At 40.8% G+C, this 20,137-nt stretch overlaps 1 long non-coding RNA gene across 1 annotated transcript; it reads right to left on the bottom strand.

Moving 5' to 3' along the window:
• Positions 1–12,144: 12,144 nt before the first annotated feature.
• Positions 12,145–14,187, bottom strand: LOC140593496 (uncharacterized). The gene is made up of 2 exons (XR_011993897.1): positions 12,999–14,187; positions 12,145–12,827 (listed from the first exon to the last, which is right to left on the bottom strand). It is a non-coding gene; the product is annotated as an uncharacterized lncRNA (long non-coding RNA).
• Positions 14,188–20,137: the final 5,950 nt, after the last annotated feature.

Below are 20,137 nucleotides of genomic sequence, written 5' to 3'. Positions count from 1 at the left end.
CAGGAAGTTACTAACAAATGAGGATTCAAATCTAATTTCTCTCTAATGTAAAGGTAACGTTTCCAAGGTCTTATATCCTGAAATATTTTCTAGTCTGGAGCTGTTGTATAATATGGTTGGTTACTAAACATTTTTACCTATACAAAGAGAGGGCAATTGATTACTTGTCCATAACTGCGCACTACTGCTAATTATAGCTTTTTTATGTAGACCGTTAAACTGAGATAATTTTAAGATCAACGTATAATTCTGATAATGGACAATCGCCTGCCATTAAGAGCTCTTATTCAGTAAATCAAGTCAGGAAAGCAAAGCTGTAGTCTATTAGTGACACCTGCTGTTGGTAGAAAAGACTGCACAGATCCCACCCAAAGAAAGTGATACACATTCGTGTCTGGTTGAATACTTGAAAAAAAGAGTGTTTTTGGAGATTCTACAATTAAATTACCACTTATTATCTAAATCTTGCATGCCTAATTTATGACACCATCAATTCAATGGTGGTTTTCTTGTTTTTTTCCACCGAAGGACACCCTGGGGATATGCCCTGAATGCATGACTTACATGAAAAGCACTTTCAAAAACTGTGAAAAATTAAAGTCAAAATTTAATTTCTTATGTGCAAAAAATACATTGCAACAGTCCTACAGCTACATCAAATACAAGGAACAGCAGTATACAGGGAAGAGTAAACAGTGAAGATTAATACACACTTTCACACATTACTGCTCACATAAAGAAACAGGTATTATTATTATTATTATTATTATTATTATTAACATCATTAGAAATATGCCGGAAGCTCAGTTGGATGGCTTGGTGGAAGAAACTGTTCCTGAGACTTGAACTCAGTGTTCTAGGGCTGGAAAGCTTATTGCCAGACCCTAGTGGTGAGAAGAGCTGATGGTTGGGGTGTTTTCAGGTTCCCTAATACACTTTATACTGCTTTTTGGTGGCAGGTGTTTGTTTAATTCAATTCAATACATTTTTGTATATCACCTTTCACAACCTTTCACAATTGTTGTTGTTTAATAATAGCTTGTTCCCTCACTGTCTATGGGGTAAACAAACAATAATTACATGTATTAATATAGGCTAGTTATTAGTCCCAAGGTGCTTGATGATGGTGTGTGGCGATCCATTGTTACATCATTTATGCAGAATGGCACATCGAACAGGGAAAAGGGACGACAATGTAGGAGATCAATGTGTCAGTTCTCTGAACAGGTGTGAGTGAATTGGCAGACCGTTGGCCACAGCCACAATGTCACAGTTCGTATTTCACATCCACCATGTCACCTTTCCATGGGACTGAACCATCACTCCAGTTCCGATGGTGCCCACCCCAGGAAAAGAGAGCAAGGATGGTCAGAACATGCATAGACACATTGATGGACAAGCACAGTAGATCAAAAGCACCAGCAGCCATAGTTACAGTGTGTTATTTTATAAGGTGCAGGTAACCTAGACTGAAGTAACAGGTCTTCAGTCAAAATGTAAATATTGTGACCAATTTGGCATCCCAAACATAACCTGGAAGACCTTTCAACAAACTAGGGACCCTGTTACTGAGGGCTGTATAACCAGCTGTTACTTTGCATGTGGACTGACATTTTGTGACCTAAATGTATGATGCAGCTTGTAAACACGAATCAGTTGTGTTAGGCAGGTGCCTTATATGTAAGTAGGAGAACTTTGAAGTTAGTCCTGAACCTAACAGGAAGCCAGTGCAAGGAACTAAGAGCAGGGGTCAAATTCAGTTGAATTTTATTTGTATAATGCATTTTCACAACACTGCATTGTCTCATTACATTGGCTTATGTGTTTGTACTTTCTGCTTCTCCAACCTCTGCTGTGTTTTGCATACAGCTACAAGGTGGTTAAAAGTGCTGTGTGCTCCCGGATAATAGAGCATTACTGTGTAACTGTATAACCTACAGTATGCAAAAGCATGTATAATTTCTCAGTATCTTCATTAGTATGAAAAAATTGTAACTTGGCAATGTTACGTAGCTGTAGGAAGTACACCTTCGATACTGCATCTGCATGCGATTTGAACAAGAGGCTTGTATCTAAGATGACGCCTAGGTTATGAGCTGAGCTGCTGAGAGAAGCTCAGACCCACAGAGATTCCAGCAGTCCTATCTTCGCTCTCACCTTCAAAAACAGAACCTCATTTTTTTCTGCAAAGACTGACAAAAAGTTTTCACTAATCCAAGTCTGTACTTCAATATTTAGCTAAAGTGACAACACTTGAGATGTCATTTGGCATGGCTGAAATGTTTATTTGGGTATTGGTGGTATAGGAATGATAATTAACATTATGTTTTCTTATTATATTACCTAATGGCAGCATGCAGAGAAAGAACAATATAGGACAAAGCACTGATCCCTGTGGTATACCCAATTTGACCAGTAATATTTATAAAGTTATTGGAAACTTGAACATAATAAAATTAGGTAAGTTAAGTAGGACTTAAACAACTTTAAACTCTTTCCACACAAACCAACACCAAATTCAAGTTTAGGCAACAGAGTACAATGGTCAACCATGTCAAAAGCCGTACTAAGCTAGGTCAAGAAACATGAGCACAGTCACATTGCCAGCATCAGTTCTTTGTGGATCTTGTGGTCTGATAACTGCTGCTTTAAATGGGTTGGGTACATCTCCTGAAGTGAGGGATACATTAATTATGCCAGTTGTAGGTCTTGCCTGAACTCCTAGGGATTCTTAAAGAAGTTGAGTGGGGATTGGGTCTAATGGACAAGTTTTAGTTATTCGTGTTTTTGGCGCCTGCTCATCAACTAATTCAAATACATTGAGCGTTGTGTTTGCATCAGAATTATTTGTGAGCCATTTGAACATGTTTGAAGTCTAATATTATTAATTTTATTGTTAAAGAAGTCCATTGTTCATTACCAATATAATTGGTAGTAGAGGTTCAGCCTTCTTTGTTAGATAAGCTATTGTGTTAAAAGGTAGCAATGGTTATTTCTATAATAAGGCTAGTATACTGAATGACCCCTATACGCCTAATCGAACACCAAATTGAATTTGAATTGTGGTCGAATACAGGATGCAGAAATGCAATTCCAATTTGAATTTAAGGAAATAGAATTAAAATGGAACTGGGTTTACCAGTCTCTCTGTGGGGAGAAAGCAGAGCACCTAGAGAAAACCCCACGACACCACAGGGAGAGCAAGCAAACTCCACACACATGGAACCCAGGCAGAGACTGGAACTCAGGTCCCAGAGGTGAACAGTGCCAACCGCTGCACCAGTGTCTCCCTCTCACTAATAACTAGCCTATATTAATACATGTAATTATTATTTGTTTACCCCATAGACAGTAAGGGAACAAGCTATTATTAAACAACTACAATAATACATAATAATAACGTATGTACAACAATGGTCTGACGTCTGCATTTTTCAGTACTACCCCCTCACCCCCATCATATTATCCCCCCCACCATTCCAAACCTACTGATCCACAGGAAACACTGTGTTGACCTACCTAACCTTGTGAAACGATGGTATGGCACAGAGTTGCAGATTATGATCCTAACCAGCCTACATGTGTGTTGTGGACTTGGAAAAGGCACATGATCGTGTCCCTCGGGTCGTCCTGTGGGGGGTGATTCAGGAGTATGGGGTACGGGGTCTGCTGTTACGGGCCATTAGGTCCCTTTACAAATGGAGCGAGGGCTTGATTTGCATTGCCAGCAATAAGTCAGACGCATTCCCAGTGGGTGTTTCTGTCACTGATTCTGTTCATAACTTTTATGGACAGAATTTCTAGGCGTAGACGAGGGGAGGGGAGGGGGTCCAGTCCGGGGGCCTCAGGATCGCATTTTTGCTTTTTGTGGATGATGTGGCCATGCTGGTGTTGTTGGGCTGCGCCTTACAGTACGCACTGGGGTGGTTTGGGATGAGGTGCAACATCTCAAAGTCTGAGGCTATGGTTCTCGACCAGAAATGCGTGGATTGTCCTCTCCTGGTGGGGGATGAGTTGCTGCTTCAATGGATGAGGGTTTTGAGGGAAGAAGGGAGTGGGAGATGGACAGATGGATCGGTGCAGCATGGGCAATAATGCGGGGGAGCTTTCGATTTTCCGGGTTGACCTGGAGGTGAGGGTGAGGAGCTCGGACATTTGGGGGAGGCTGAAAGTAGGGCCTCTGCTCCTCCGCATCAAAAGGAGCCGGTTGAAGTGGTTGAAACATCTATCTAGGATACCTCCTGGACGGCTCCCTGGCATGTCCAACCGGGAGGATGCCCCAGGGCAGAACCAGGACACTTTGGAGAGATTTAATCTCTTGGCTGGTCTGGGAACACCTTGGTATCCCCTGGTGGAGCTAGAGGAGATGGCTGGTGAGAGGGAGGTCTGGGCATCCCTGCTTAGACTGCTGCCCCCGCGACCCGACCCCGGATAAGCAGCAGAAAATGGATGGAGGGAAAACCCTTAAGTCATTACGGGATGCTGACCTACCCAATCCAATCAAGGAAGTTGTGTCCTCTCTGTACGGAGTCCAGGAGGCCTGATAATCACTTCCTCAGCAAATGCTCAAATGCTTTAAAATGAGCAGTTGTGATGAAGGAGCTTATGAAGTATTATAATCAACACTATAATGCCAAATGACTGTCAACAGAACATTCTATAATGCTTTATTAATTCCTATACTGACCATAATGATTATAGATGCTTTGTAATGCATTATGAAGATATCTATGGGATGTACCTAGCACCGTCTTGCATTCCACATTGTTTAACCTTCAACACTCCCCCTAGGACTCTACAAACTTACAAATCTAACGTTTTCCAGAAGTAAAGTGGGGAGGAAGCATTCGGTCCTATTTTTGTATGTTTGGATCGTTCCGTTTCTGGTATCATTAAAAACTGGCTCTGGTTGAGGAGAAAGGAAAAAAGGTGGGGAGATAACGCCTATCCCAAGGTGCAGCGGGGGGCGGGGGGCGGGGAGACGCCCCTGCCACTGGCCCCATCACCAGGAGACATTCCAGGGTCACAATGTCGCTGATTCGTGGTACCCGGCTGATGACCCTGCAGCTGACCAATAGGCACCAGAGGAGGTGCGACAGGCAGTGATGCCAAAGCAGGTCAACACCTACCTGTATAACCAATGCTGTACAACATAAAGCGCAGAAAAGGGACACAATGACACAGCAGTGCAAACTTGATACAGACAGAATCTAAAGTGCAGAAAGTGCAGCATACAAATTATTCTGATATAGAACAGTTTTGGTTTAAAAGTGTCCATGTGCAACCAGATTGGGATGAGACATCTATCTCCAGATTACAGAATTTCTCTATAATAGTAATATATTTGAAAAATTCCAGTCGGGTTTTTGATCTCATCATATTAAAGGTAATCAATGGTCTCAGACTGAACACAGACTCAAATAAGTTAACCATTATTAGACTTAAGTGCTGCCTTTAACACCATTGATCACACTATCCTATTTCGCTGCCTTAAGTCAATAAGATTCCCTGGATTTCTCTTAAAATGGTTCAAGACAAATAATACAGGAAATAGTTTCCAGGTCAAATCAGGCAATTTTTTTATCAACATCATTAACAAGTGACTGTAGAACAGCACAGTCATGTCTTCGCTTTCCCGCTCATCTGTCTTTATATGGTCCCCTTGGCAACATCTTCAGAAAAAATGCTGTTGATTTTCATTGCTATGCTGATGACACACAGTTATATGTAGCCGGAGAACCCGATGTTCTTGACATAATAAATTATATGTATGTTTATCAGTTATACATGATGTGCAATAACTTTTTTAAAAGTCAGTGAAGAAAATGCAGGGGTAATAATTACAGGCCCCCCAGGAATGAGAGAGAAGGTGAAATCAAGGCTGGGTAGCTTACTGACCCAAACTAAATCACATGTCAGAAATCTTGGTGAAATCATGGATTGTGTTTTGGATTTTAAAGCCATATCCAATACAGCACATACAAAACAGCTTTCTACCATTTGAGGAACAGAGCTTTGTTATCACTGAATGATGCTAAAAAGTTCATGCAAGCTGTTATCACTAGTCACTCTGATTATTGCAGCTCCATTTCGGTCGGCCTTCACTGGCTACCTGTATCTTTTAGAACAGATTTTAAAATGTTGTTACTCACAAGGCACTTCATGGCCCAGCACCTTCTTACATGGTCCATCTATTAACCACCTACACTCACTCTAGGAATCCAGGATCTTACAAATCAAAAGTTCCCCACATACCCAGAGTTAAGAAGAAGTGGGGAGGCAGCATTCAGTCATCATACACCAAAACTATGGGATACATTATCAATAACAAATAGTTGTTTTAAATAGGTATTAAAGACATATCTTTTTACATATCAAATGGAATCATTTTAAATACAGTATACTTTATTCACTTCCTTTAGTGGTCCTGTAATTTTACCTTTATATTTTCTTATTGCTTTTTAATATTTGTCCCTTTCATTCACGTATAACTTTTTTTTTTATTGTAATCTGTTTATCCATTTTGTTTTTCACCTTTTATCTCATGACTGTTTTGTTCTTATTGCATTATCGTTTTGCGTTACCTTTTTGCAATAGCCGATTCCCATGTCTCTAATTGCTTATTCTGAATGTCTGTTTTTTCCTTCTTGACTTTTGTCCCATATGTAAAGCACTTTAAGCTGCATTTGATGTATGAAAGGTGCTAGATAGATTAAGAGTAAATATTTAAGAATTCTGCATGAAAATTAAAGACATTCACAGTTCAGCGAGAAGACAATGGCTGAAAAATAATCAGGATTTTCATAGTATCAATTATTCCGGTCTCCTCCTACTTCCTTTACAGCCTTTGAGGTTCCAACAGGTGATGACTGCACTGTCTAGATTAGACTTTCCTCCATAACACATCGACCCCACAACTTGCTTGTTCTTCACTGTATTTACTGTTTTATCTTATTTTATTTTTTATTATTTATTTTTTTTCTTGTATTATTATTCTGTATTACTCTTGTACTCTTTCAGGCTATCTGTCTAGAGCAGTGGTAACGCACAAATTTCCCCACTGTGGGATCAATAAAGTCCTATCCTATCCTATCCTATCCTAAAGCTTTCAGCTTATTTAATTTTAGATCGCCGTCACACACATACACAAAACATGCAGTAACTCAAGTTAAATACTCATTTTGGTATTCATGCTGAAAAACTGAATGAAGGTACTAATTTTGGTGAAATTCTGTCAATGATCACACATAAGGCATTAATTTATTCCACGGATGACTGCAAACTCACCACTAACCACCAGGGGGCAATCTGCCCACACATACCGATAATAACCATGGTTTCTTCACTGTAGGCCTTAAGAGTGATAACAGGGCACAGCAGACGACCCCTGATTGGGGCTGCAGCTGCCCCTGGCCAGACATAAAGAACCCGGGACAGCAGGGAGGAGAATCACAGGGCCTGCAGATAGCGCCTGTCAACTTATTACTTCCAGTCTCTCACCTCCCCTAAATTTCTGCAGTTTTTTGCTAATAAACTTGCCCTGAGGGTGGGTTCCTGTGTCTCTGTTGCAATTTTTTCAGTGACAACACTGTGCACTTTGTCTTTCTGCCACAACTAACTGTATCTGTGAACTTTATGCATCTCACTGCTGCATGAGAATTAATTTCCCACTGGGACATATAAAGTACCTGATCTTAACACAACATTCTGATTTTGCTGTGCAGTTGCTCGTGAGTGTTTAATTTTGATCGAATATTTTAACTGAACAAAATCATCTCATAATGCAGAGATCCGTTCATTTTTTTCATGTGATTCGTTACTTTATTCGTTTCGACTTTGCTTTTCCTTCATATTACGTCATATTACGTCATAAGCATACATCGTAATAAAAATATTGCAGTATTTCAATACCTGTCCTTTCATACTCATTCCTATCTCTTTACACCTAAATAACCACATTTCTAATGTTTCGGGTCTAGTCTAACGAGAGAGCAGCGTGTGCATGTGATACAAATATACAATATACACCCCTAACTCAACACTTGTAGTTGGCTAATGTTAATAACAAAACAACATTAATGAGAGTGTTTTCGTACAAAAAATAATTTGCACATTAGGATGGATGCATGTTGCACTTGTTTGATCTTGTAATTCCCTTTTAAAATATGCTGGGTAAAATGATACAAGCTGGCAAACAATCATACCTGATCATATTTTGTCCGTGAATGCCTGCTGCGTGTATGACACATGCTGTGTAAACTTCATTTGCATAGCCCAGTGTTACTGCCACTGCTGTGAACAGACAGTAACGTGCGCAGTGTCGTGTACGAATCCTGACTGATTTTGGGAAATTCAACGGAGCTAAACAAGTCATTTGGGGCCTGTTTGGATTCAGTGCTGATTGCCCCAGGCTTGTCACATGTCTGATACCCCCAATGTGTCACTGACTAACCGGCAGACAGGCAGAGGAGTGCGATCCCCAGCAAGCTTGGAGTCCTCATGTCTCGGTTCTTCAGTCCCACAACACCACGCTGCAGAGAGCAAACTGGTGGTTACAGTTCCTTTATATGATGATCCCTCATACCACGTTGATTAAACACGACTCAGTTTTTCCCCCACATCATGCAATTGTTGCTGATATTTAGTTATAAAATTGTTATCCAACGCAACTCAAAATGACACTTGTTAAGGTGACTGTCAAAATTATGTTAATTATGGTACTATTGCCACTGGAAAGACCCTGAAAGGCAGGAAATTCCAGAGAAATGTTTCGTATGTCAGTGGTTCTCAAATTGTTTACAATGTGTACCACCTCAGAAGAGATTATGGCTGACAGAATAAATGGAGATAATTCCGCATACCAGTAGAGGGAGGAACCTCTCTCGTACCGTCGTTTGAGAACCACAGAACTTGGGTTCTAACTGTGCTCTGTGGCCTTTGATGGACTGTCCCTCTTATAAGGGAATGCAGGTTCCTTGCAGGCGTTTCTATGTGTGTACAGTCCGGTTTCTGGAAGAAAAGGAATAAAGTTAAAGCCAATGCATACTTTCTAACACATGAAAATAAATACTAACCTAGTTCCTCAAGCACACTATATGGAACTTTCACACTCTGCAGGCACTGAAGAATTAAACTAATTAACATGAACAAACTAGATCCAGAAGTATAAAAAGCAAACAGTAGCGTTGTAGTACTCGAGTCCAGTCTTGGAATCGGCCGTATTTATACCCGACTTGTCAAGGACTCGGACAAAGCGGACTCGGGATTTTATTTCGAGACCAGCCGAGACGAGTCTGAGAGTATTGCTATTAACCCTACGTTAATCCTACAGTGCCTTGCAAAGGTATTCACCCCCCTTGGCAATAGTCTAAGTTGGTGAAATGAAAAAATAAATATATATATATATATACACTCACCTAAAGGATTATTAGGAACACCTGTTCCATTTCTCATTAATGCAATTATCTAATCAACCAATCACTTGGCAGTTGCTTCAATGCATTTAGGGGTGTGGTCCTGGTCAAGACAATCTCCTGAACTCCAAACTGAATGTCAGAATGGGAAAGAAAGGTGATTTAAGTAATTTTGAGCGTGGCATGGTTGTTGGTGCCAGACTGAGTATTTCACAATCTGCTCAGTTACTGGGATTTTCACGCACAACCATTTCTAGGGTTTACAAAGAATGGTGTGCAAAGGGAAAAACATCCAGTATGTGGCAGTCCTGTGGGCGAAAATGCCTTGTTGATGCTAGAGGTCAGAGGAGAATGGGCCGACTGATTCAAGCTGATAGAAGAGCAACTTTGACTGAAATAACCACTCGTTACAACCGAGGTATGCAGCAAAGCATTTGTGAAGCCACAACACGCACAACCTTGAGGCGGATGGGCTACAACAGCAGAAGACCCCACCGGGTACCACTCATCTCCACTACAAATAGGAAAAAGAGGCTACAATTTGCACGAGCTCACCAAAATTGGACTGTTGAAGACTGGAAAAATGTTGCCTGGTCTGATGAGTCTCGATTTCTGTTGAGACATTCAAATGGTAGAGTCAGAATTTGGTGTAAACAGAATGAGAAAATGGATCCATCATGCCTTGTTACCACTGTGCAGGCTGGTGGTGGTGGTGTAATGGTGTGGGGATGTTTTCTTGGCACACTTTAGGCCCCTTAGTGCCAATTGGGCATCGTTTAAATGCCACGGCCTACCTGAGCATTGTTTCTGACCATGTCCATCCCTTTATGACCACCATGTACCCATCCTCTGATGGCTGCTTCCAGCAGGATAATGCACCATGTCACAAAGCTCGAATCATTTCAAATTGGTTTCTTGAACATGACAATGAGTTCACTGTACTAAAATGGCCCCCACAGTCACCAGATCTCAACCCAATAGAGCATCTTTGGGATGTGGTGGAACGGGAGCTTTGTGCCCTGGATGTGCATCCCACAAATCTCCATCAACTGCAAGATGCTATCCTATCAATATGGGCCAACATTTCTAAAGAATGCTTTGAGCACCTTGTTGAATCAATGCCACGTAGAATTACGGCAGTTCTGAAGGTGAAAGGGGGTCAAACACCGTATTAGTATGGTGTTCCTAATAATCCTTTAGGTGAGTGTATATATATATATATATATATATTATGTGAAAATCTTATACTACATTACATGTTTTATTGTCTTTATAAATGCTTTTTTCCCTTATAATGGGCGCCAATGGAGGGGAAAACGCTTAACGTAAAATAAAGTCCATATCCCTTGTATTTCGGTTTTGATATTTCGTCAGGTGAAAGTGTTTATGACCAGATATACTGTATGTGTGAGAAGTTTGGTGATTTTTGGTGGCTGTCTTGGTAGTTTAAATCACATTAAGCCTTTTCCTTATAATGGGCGCCAATGGAGGGGAAAACGCTTAACGTAGTATAAAGTCCATATTCTTAGCATTTAGGTTTAGATTCTTTGTCAGGTGAAAGTCTTTATGACCAGACGTGTGTTTGCGAAATTTGGTGATATTTGGTCGCTATTTTGGTACATTAAACCACATTAAGCTTTTACTGCGTAGGGAGTGACTGCCATTTTGTTTTGCAATTGTGTGTTTGATTCTGTTTATTTGGTCAGCAAGTCAGGCTGAGTGTTTGTCTTTTGGTTTCCTTTTCTTTTTGCACTTAGGTGAGATTAGCTGTAGGTCACGCTTGATAGTTTGGGATTTTGTTTGTTCTTTTGGCTGTGGTCACTACCAAAGTATTTTGCACCGGGTTATTTGTTCAGTTGTCAGTATTGTGTATGAATAAAATCTAAAAATACAAAAAATATCCCTTTGTCCACTGGTGTTCCCTTGTTGCCTATACCCTTTTTGTTCCTTTATCCCATTACCCTTTCCCTTGAATACTGTTACACTCCAACCCTGGACTGGAGATCGTAACAGGATCTTACCTATAGTTATAAAAGAGATGAGGAATATTATTTGTCAACCTTTAACTTTGCTATTTCAGAAATCCGTATCTGCTGGTGTGGTACCTTCTGATTGGAAGCACGCTAATATAAGACCCATATTCAATAAAGGGGATAGAAATAATCCATCAAGCTATTGGCCAATTAGTTTGTCTTGCATAACTGGAAAAGTAATGGAAGCTATAATCCGAGCGAAAATGGTAAACTACCCTTGGTGTGTATGATGATGCTGCCATGTCCCACTCTCGCAAGTGTGGGGAAGCAATTAAAAAGCACAATAGGATGTTGGGTTACATCTCTAGGTGTGTGGAATTTAAGTCAAGGGAGGTGATGCTACGATTATAAAATTCCTTGATAAGACCCCACCGAGAATATTGTGTGCAGGTTTGGTCACCTTACCTTAAAAAGGACATTGAGGAGAGGTTAGCTGAGCTGAATCTGTTCAGCCTCGAACAAAGGAGACTAAGGGGGGGGTCATGATCTAGGTATGTAAGATTCTCATAGGTTTATTTTTTTCCATTACTGCTATTTGTCACACATGGTTATATAACAGAATAGATGAAGCCCTGCCTACATCTAGCTTTCTCCCAGGGGATTCACTATCCTAGTGTGATTCAATATAGCCAGTATCTACTGAGATGCTTGATATATTTTCTCTTTCATTGCATTTTTGATGGACATAGAGGACACTATTTGGCTGAGACAGTATTAGCATGAATTTTTTATTTCAAAATTGTAATGACATAAATACAACAACAACAAAAACAAATTTATTTTTGTATAGCGCATTATCACAACATTACATCGTCTCAAAGCACTTTACAGCATCCCCACCCAAAGCCCCCAGTGAGTAAGCCATAGGCGACAGTGGCAAGGAAAAACTCCCGAGAAGGAAGAAACCTTGGGAGGGACCAGACTCAAAGGGGGAGCCCATCCTCCAGGGGCCGGCAGGGAGAGTCAAATGACACAGGCAGAACGACAAGCTGGATGCACGAACGTCATTGGTAGAGGCTACAGTTTTGGGTGTCAGTATTAAAAATCTATTTTGCTCCCCCTCATGATACGGAAAAAGCTTGCAGGGCATTGCACAGGTCCAGGATGGTATTTTCCTCTGGCTTCACTACCTGTTGCCTCCAGTGTCTCCATCTCGACCAGTGGTGAGTCTCATGTTCAGCCACAGAAAATGAGTCCTTCTGCCCTGCGCATTTCCTCATCCCCTGAGGTACTGGTTCCCTCCAAGCTGATGAGGTGGGTGTGGTGGGCAGAAATGCGGCTGCTTGTTCCCTGTCCTGCACTTGGCATTGCTGGACCACCGTTTGAGGCTGAAGACGCAGATTAAGTTTTATCTTCAATTTTAGGCCTTGCTTCTGCTGGCCTGTTGAACAGAAAAAAATCTCTTTATTGGAAACTGTAAGATGATTACAGCAACTATTCTGCTGTTATTCAGTCAATGAGAATCATTTACATAGTTCTGTACAATTTTTTAAACTTCAGTTAACATCAGACTGTCTCCAACTCATGTTAAAAAAAGCTCTGAAATACACACGTTTGAATGCTGGCTGCTGATAATATTGTGTTTCCACCACCCCAGCATCCATGTCTCCAGTACTGGTGCTAGCCTGGTTAGTGGGAGGTGGTGTGGGTGGAGACTTATCATTTCCCCAATCAATAACCTCGTCCCATTTATCCCAGGCTGCCCAGCACTCATGATCATTCCAGCTTGCCGCTTTTTCCATTTTCCTAGTGCTGAAAGGAGAAACAGCTTTCGGTCAGACAGGTTGCACTACATCACGCCAGACAACAGTAAAAACCTCTTAAAGAGCAAATACATAAGCCGGTTCAATCACATAATTCTATTTAATAACAAAGCAGTACTATCATCTAAGTTTTATCAATGTAGATGCCCAGAAAGTTTTACTGTCACATATATACATACTTGATATTGTGGCAGTACACTTATTACAATAATGCTAATATACTCACTGCAGCTACAGGATATACATGTACGGGGCATATGGCATACAGAGAATTCTCCGGTATAGTATTAATTCTAGTGGCGCCCCCCTCGCATGGTCAATAAAATTTACGCTTGGCAAAAGTTATCACTTGATGCAAAGGGAAGGGTGAGTGCACTTATCACTTCACATAATGTCAAACGTTATATGGATGAAAATCTGCAATTGATTTCATTTTGAGAGAAATTGCCACAAAAGTTTAGAATTTGTTTTCCCTTGCCACTCCCCAGGTGGCAAAATTTATAAGTAGCAGTGTAGCAGTTCATGTTAGCGCAAAGGGAAAACTTTATCTTGGAAGACCACCTTGCCCCCTCGTTCAGCAAATTTTGTCAGCATCAGTCAATGTTAGCTGGTTGATCAGAGTTAACCCAGGAACGCCCTTGCCCCCATCCATATCCACCCATCCATTTTCCAAACTGCTTATCCTTCTGGGTGGCGGGGGGTCCAGAGCCTATCCCGGAAGCTACAGGTGCGAGGCGGGGAGCAACCCATCGCAGGGCACACTCACACACCATTCCCCGTCCACATCACTTGGCTTTTTCGCCCCCACCCCCTGCAAAATTTATCTTGGGGGACTCAAACGTCCAGTGCCAATATTTAATCCCAGTACAGCTCTGTATAGAAGTCTACCACTTACCTAGCCATCTTGATCGAGAATGAGCTCTGCTGGTCATAGGTCAATGTTATATAATACTTTAAAATTCTAGAACTTCTATGACAGCGAATAATAAATGAGGGATTGTTTTCTATCAGTGTTTTTATTGGTTCCTTAAATATCATATGTTTATTATTAAATATATATGATATTTAATAAAAAAAAAAAAACTAATAAAAAGGATGGATTTAAGACACTCAAATCAGGTCATTTAGAAAAGGTAAGTAGTTTAAAAACAAATAATACACAGAAAGAACTTAAACTAAATAAACATTATGCATTTGTCCATAAAAATATAATTTTTTTTTATATATATATAAATATAAATTGTTTAAATTCAGTGATGCCACAAACATATACATACATACATATATTGCAGACACTATATATTTATTTATATATGACTGTCGTTAAACGCTCTCAAAAATTATATTTTTGTTTGTATATATATATATTACTTTAAAGTCGCGCTGTCTGCCGTAAATTTTGTTATATTAATCCTCTATATGGATTCTTTGTATGGGAATGTATTTAAATATAAATAATGATTCTTAAAAGAAAAAGAAACATGGCGGCGCATGCGCGGAACCGATCGTGCAGCCGGCACGCATAGGGCACTGACACCTGGCATTTGCCGAGGGCGCCAGACCAGTAGGAGCGCACTGGGAGAGCTGCCGTAAGATTCGCCTTTGGCCACCATCTTGGTGTAATCGTATTCAGTACACAGCATATGGTGACGCAAAATAACTTTATATAAAAATAAAGTAAAAACGATATAAATAGACAACGTATTTTATTTGCTGTGACCTACACGTGTTGAAATCAAAACGGTTGTTAGCCGCCCTCTGTCCATTATGATGATATTGTTATCGGTTTTTTCCAAAACGTCGTGAGTCACACTGAAGCAAATGAAAGCGACTAAAGGTTAACTGCTAATAGATGTATTTTATTCCTGGATGTGAGGCTTTCGTTTAGCTGAAGGGACTGTCGCAGTGGTTCTTTTTGCTTTCCTTTCCTGATTTCCGTGATGCTGAGCTGGCAAAGTGCAGTGTCTCAGTTTTGCTGCTGGTGCCCATTTAGTGTTGTCTCTGTAATACAGGCTGGCTGTTTTGCCGATTTTGGAAGGATTGGAATAGCCTTTAGGTTGTTTCCTTTTTCGGTTGGTTTTTAATGCTAATGAAATATTTATTATTTCTCAGAGCACTGGTATCCTGCAGCTTAAGTTGAACTGTATTGGGATGGTTACTTAAATATGGCACAAACAGCCCCACCTAGAATTCTTTCCACCAGCTGCCACTGCGAGGGGACCCACGATCAACAAAATTTGGCAATTGCGACATATCAGATCACAGGAAATAACAACATCTTTGGCTCTATTGCTAGAAATAAAACTAAAACATATACAAGCTTAATAGAGGTAAATCTTTAAAATAATATCACCACACTGAAAATTTACTACAAAGAAACTGGATTTCAAATGGAAGCTGAAAATAAAAATAAAATCTTAATAAAAACATCAAAACTATAATGACGCAGGAGTGTAATGGTATCAGCAGCTTATTTAGGCTGTATTTTATGCGTTTAATCGTGCAGCTGCTCTGTTTGAGAGATGGAAAGGTTCAGGGTAGCTCGCTAGCTAACATTAACAAACATTTAATGAGTGGGAAGGGGAGGCATGTAGGTCGGCACATAAGAAATTTAACAAGGAGAGGAGGCCATTCAGCCCATCAAGCTCGTTTGGGGAGAACTCAACTAATAGTTCAGAGTCGTTGAAATCTTATCTAGCTCTGACTTAAAGGAACCCAGGGTTTTAGCTTGCATTACACTAATAGGAAGACTATTCCATACTCTAACTACACGCTGTGTAAAGAAGTGCTTTCTCAAATCCATTTTTAAATGTTCTCCCGCTAATTTCCACCTACGGCCACGAGTTCTAGTATTTCAACTAATGTTGAAGTAGCCATTTGGTTGAACAGCATCCAGACCTGTTAGAATCTTATATACCTGAATCATGTCCCCCCTTAGTCTCCTTTGCTCGAGGCTGAACAGATTCAGCTCAGCTAACCTCTACTCATAAGACATTCCTCTAAGATCAGGAATCATTCTTGTAGCCCTACGTTGCACCCTTTCCAGGGCAGCAATGTCCTTTTTAAGGTATGGTGACCAAACCTGCACACAATATTCTAGGTGGGGTCTTATCAAGGAATTGTATAATCTTGGCATCACCTCCCTTGACCTAAACTCCTAGGGATGTAATCCAACATCCTATTGGCCTTTTTAATTGCTTCCCCACACTTGCAAGAGTGGGACGTGGAAGCATCAACATACACACCGAGGTCTTTCTCATAGTCAGCTACTTTTATTTCAGTGGAACCCATAAAATATCTGTACTTTATATTTCTGCTCATTGCATGGATTACCTTACATTTATGTATGCTACATTTCATCTGCCAGGTATCAGCCCAGTTGCTAATTAAATCAAGATCCCATTGTAGCCTCTGTGCTGCTAGTTCAGCAGTGTAGCAGTTCATGTTAGCGCAAAGGGAAAACTTTATCGTGGAAGATCACCTTGCCCCCTTGTTCAGCAAATTTTGTCAGCATCAGTCAATGTTAGCTGGTTGATCAGAGTTAACCCAGGAACGCCCTTGCCCCCATCCATATCCATCCATCCATTTTCCAAACTGCTTATCCTTTTGGGTGGCGGGGGGTCTGGAGCCTATCCCGGAAGCTACAGGCACGAGGCGGGGAACAACCCAGGATGGGGGACCAGCCCATCGCAGGGCACACTCACACACCATTCCCCGTCCACATCACTGGGCTAACCCCCCTGCAGAATTTATCTTGAGGGACTCAAACGTCCAGTGCCAATATTTAATCCCAGTACAGCTCTGTATAGAAGTCTACCACTTACCTAGCCATCTTGATCGAGAATGAGCTCTGCTGGTCATAGGTCAATGTTATATAATACTTTAAAATTCTAGAACTTCTATGACAGCGAATAAAAATTGAGGGATTGTTTTCTATCAGTGTTTTTATTGGTTCCTTAAATATCATATGTATATTATTAAATATATATATGATATTTAATAAAAAAAAAACTAATAAAAAGGATGGATTTAAGACACTCAAATCAGGTCATTTAGAAAAGGTAAGTAGTTTAAAAACAAATAAGACACAGAACGGACTAAATAAACATTATGCATGTGTCCATAAAAATATACATATTTATATATATAAATATGATACCACAAACATACACATACATACATATATTGCAGACACTATATATTTATTTATATATGACTGTCGTTAAACGCTCTGAAAAATTATATAAAGTTGCGCTGTCTGCCGTAAAGCGTTTCGTGGGCCCGATCGTGCAGCAACATGGCGGCGCAACCTTGTTGTTTGTACATTTATAAAACTTAATTTAGTTTAAAAAAAAAGTTTGATATGGGAATTTAGGTGACATGTTCGGTTGTCTCTTTCCTTATCTGGCAGTATGGTTGAATTCTCCATATTTTGTCATTTTCTTATATTAATCCTCTATATAGATTCTTTTTATGGGAATGTACAGTCGTCCCGGGTGAGGGTAAAATGCGGACTGTTTACAAACAATGGACTCTGTCTTTATAAACAGACGTGTCGCAAAAGACGCACGCCGCGTAGACAGATCACGTGGCATAGAAAGAAGCCCATACGACGTTACCTAATAACGGGGTGCGTTCGAGGTGTGTCTGCAGCTGCCGTGACGTGGAGCGCGATCTGCCGTCGGCTGCAGGGGTGGAGTATACGCTGGACGTAAACAAAGGAGTTTTCGAGGAGCTCAGCAAGGCGCAGCCGCTGCGCGGTCTGCCGGTGCAATTTTGTCATCCATTTTACAGAGTACAATACGATTGTCCGAAATCCTTATTGTTGTTAATGTTTTACGATTATTTTATTGTTGGTTTTTAAAAAAAAAAAATTGAAAATGTTCTATATATCATTTGTTGAGCATTATCTAGTCGCGTACAATTTGCATTTGGACGTCCAGCTACCATGAATGTCACAGTTTGTGGGTGCCTGTTCTTGATGAATAAAATAAATCGTAATAAATCAATAAATAAAAATGTTTCTTTCACCATAAAACTGTATTCTTAAGTATTTTTGTAGATCTCATATCGAAACACTATCGAACTATATCTTTGTGTTGTCTGGTTTCATTTTCTCATATAAGTAAGGCTACTGTACACCTTTCAAACGCTCATGTGAAATATCTACACTATTATAGAAACGTCACATTGGTTGGCACTGTACAAGTCATTATATCAGAATTAATACAAGAAAGAAAAAGAAAATTGCAAAGCAGATCTGTTAGATTTAAACATGGAAGTAGCATGTAGAAATAAGTCCCCCCGGCTTGGCATATAGTAGTGGAAAAGGCTAAATTTGTATCTTACGAAAACATTTGAAAGTGTTTGGGGCAGGATTTGTAATCATCCATTTTGTCCTATACACTGTAACAATAGGGAAGCTGCCCTGCATAATCTAAAAGTCCACAGAAGTGGCATGTAGAAATGAGGCCCCAGGGTAAGTCATATATTGCTAGAAAGGTTGGACTTTGTACTTAATGAAACAATGTGTCTGGGGCCAGATTTTAAAATATCCATTATACACATAAATAAATTAATGTGGCATCAGAAGACATGTATAATGATAGTAAAATGAGTACAAGTAGTGCAATGTGAAAAATGTGTGCACATATGTCTCCACATGTATAAAGCAGCTGTATACCATAACGAAAAGCAGTAATGGATAAGTTACATAAAGTGCTTACTGTCCAAAATGACGAGTCATGTACAGCACAAGATAAATATTAAATGTTAACCCTTTGAATTCGACAAACGCAAAATGCGTCTTGCATTTTTCGCACCCATTAATCTCAAGTTCAGGGCTTCTGACGGGCTCCGGGGTGCCGCAGAAGGGTCGCGGACAGGGGGGCCTTCAGAGTCCTGTCTGGGTCTGTAGAAAGGACGAGCTCCTCTCGTCTGCGGCAGCCGAGGGAATAACAGCATCGGTAGACGGCGAGGGGTCGGCAGAGCCGGAGGGCATCAAGGGGCAGGCAGGACAGGAACCGGACCACACCGTGGACCCTGCAGAACAAAAGAACAGGCCAGTACCAGTGCCGGAGGAGACCAGAGGTGGTTCCTTTCGGGAACTAATGTACGGGGTTCCCCCGAAAGACCCCCTTGGACCAAGCTGGGATCCGGCGGTAAGTCTGGGTAGCATACCCCCGTTTTTTCCTCCTGGAGCCGAGCCCCCGACTGGTTTTCCGTTGACCCTGCTGGTGTCGCAGCGATAGCCTCCTCGGCTGAGGAAACTCTGGTCCACGGAGTGGGACTCAGGGCAAGATCTGTACGGTCCCACTCCTGGTTCTCCAGGGGAACGTCCTGCAGGTCAGCCCCCTCAGGGCTGCAATCGTCCGGAGAGTCTGATGCCAGGCTGGTTACAACTTAATCCAGGATGGTGGTGCCTTAATCCATACTAAGTGTAATTAAACATAATAAAACTTAAAACAATAAAATGGTAAAGAGAGGAAAATTTATTGTGCAAGTTTCCAAGATTTGTTGAACTACAGGACTTTTCCTCTTATCCGGATGTTTGCAAGTGCTGTGACTCTGTGATGAATGGTGACGTATGAGATCCTGAGAATGGGCGACGCCTCCAAGGGTGAGTGGCAGGTGGCATTTCCCAGGATTTACAGGCTGGAGATGTCTGAGGAGCTCTCCTGGAGTGAAGACAGAAAGAGAAGAAGGGAACAAGCAGAGGGTGTGGGGAGAAAAAGACTGCAGATCCAAGTAAAGTTGTACAGGTGGATTGTACAAAATGCCAGTGAAGTCTTGGTCCTCAAGGGATCCTGTTTATAATAAAAAAAGACAGTAAATTAATTTTAAATAAATCGTAAGGCTTATCATTTACATCTGTCTAGGAGTTAAAACACATAAAATCAATTAACTTACCTGGTGATTTTGGAACTTC

The sequence above is a fragment of the Paramormyrops kingsleyae genome, chromosome 12 (genome assembly GCF_048594095.1).
Source record: "Paramormyrops kingsleyae isolate MSU_618 chromosome 12, PKINGS_0.4, whole genome shotgun sequence".
NCBI lineage: Eukaryota > Metazoa > Chordata > Actinopteri > Osteoglossiformes > Mormyridae > Paramormyrops > Paramormyrops kingsleyae.
This window is presented reverse-complemented; position numbering and strand designations above follow the sequence as displayed.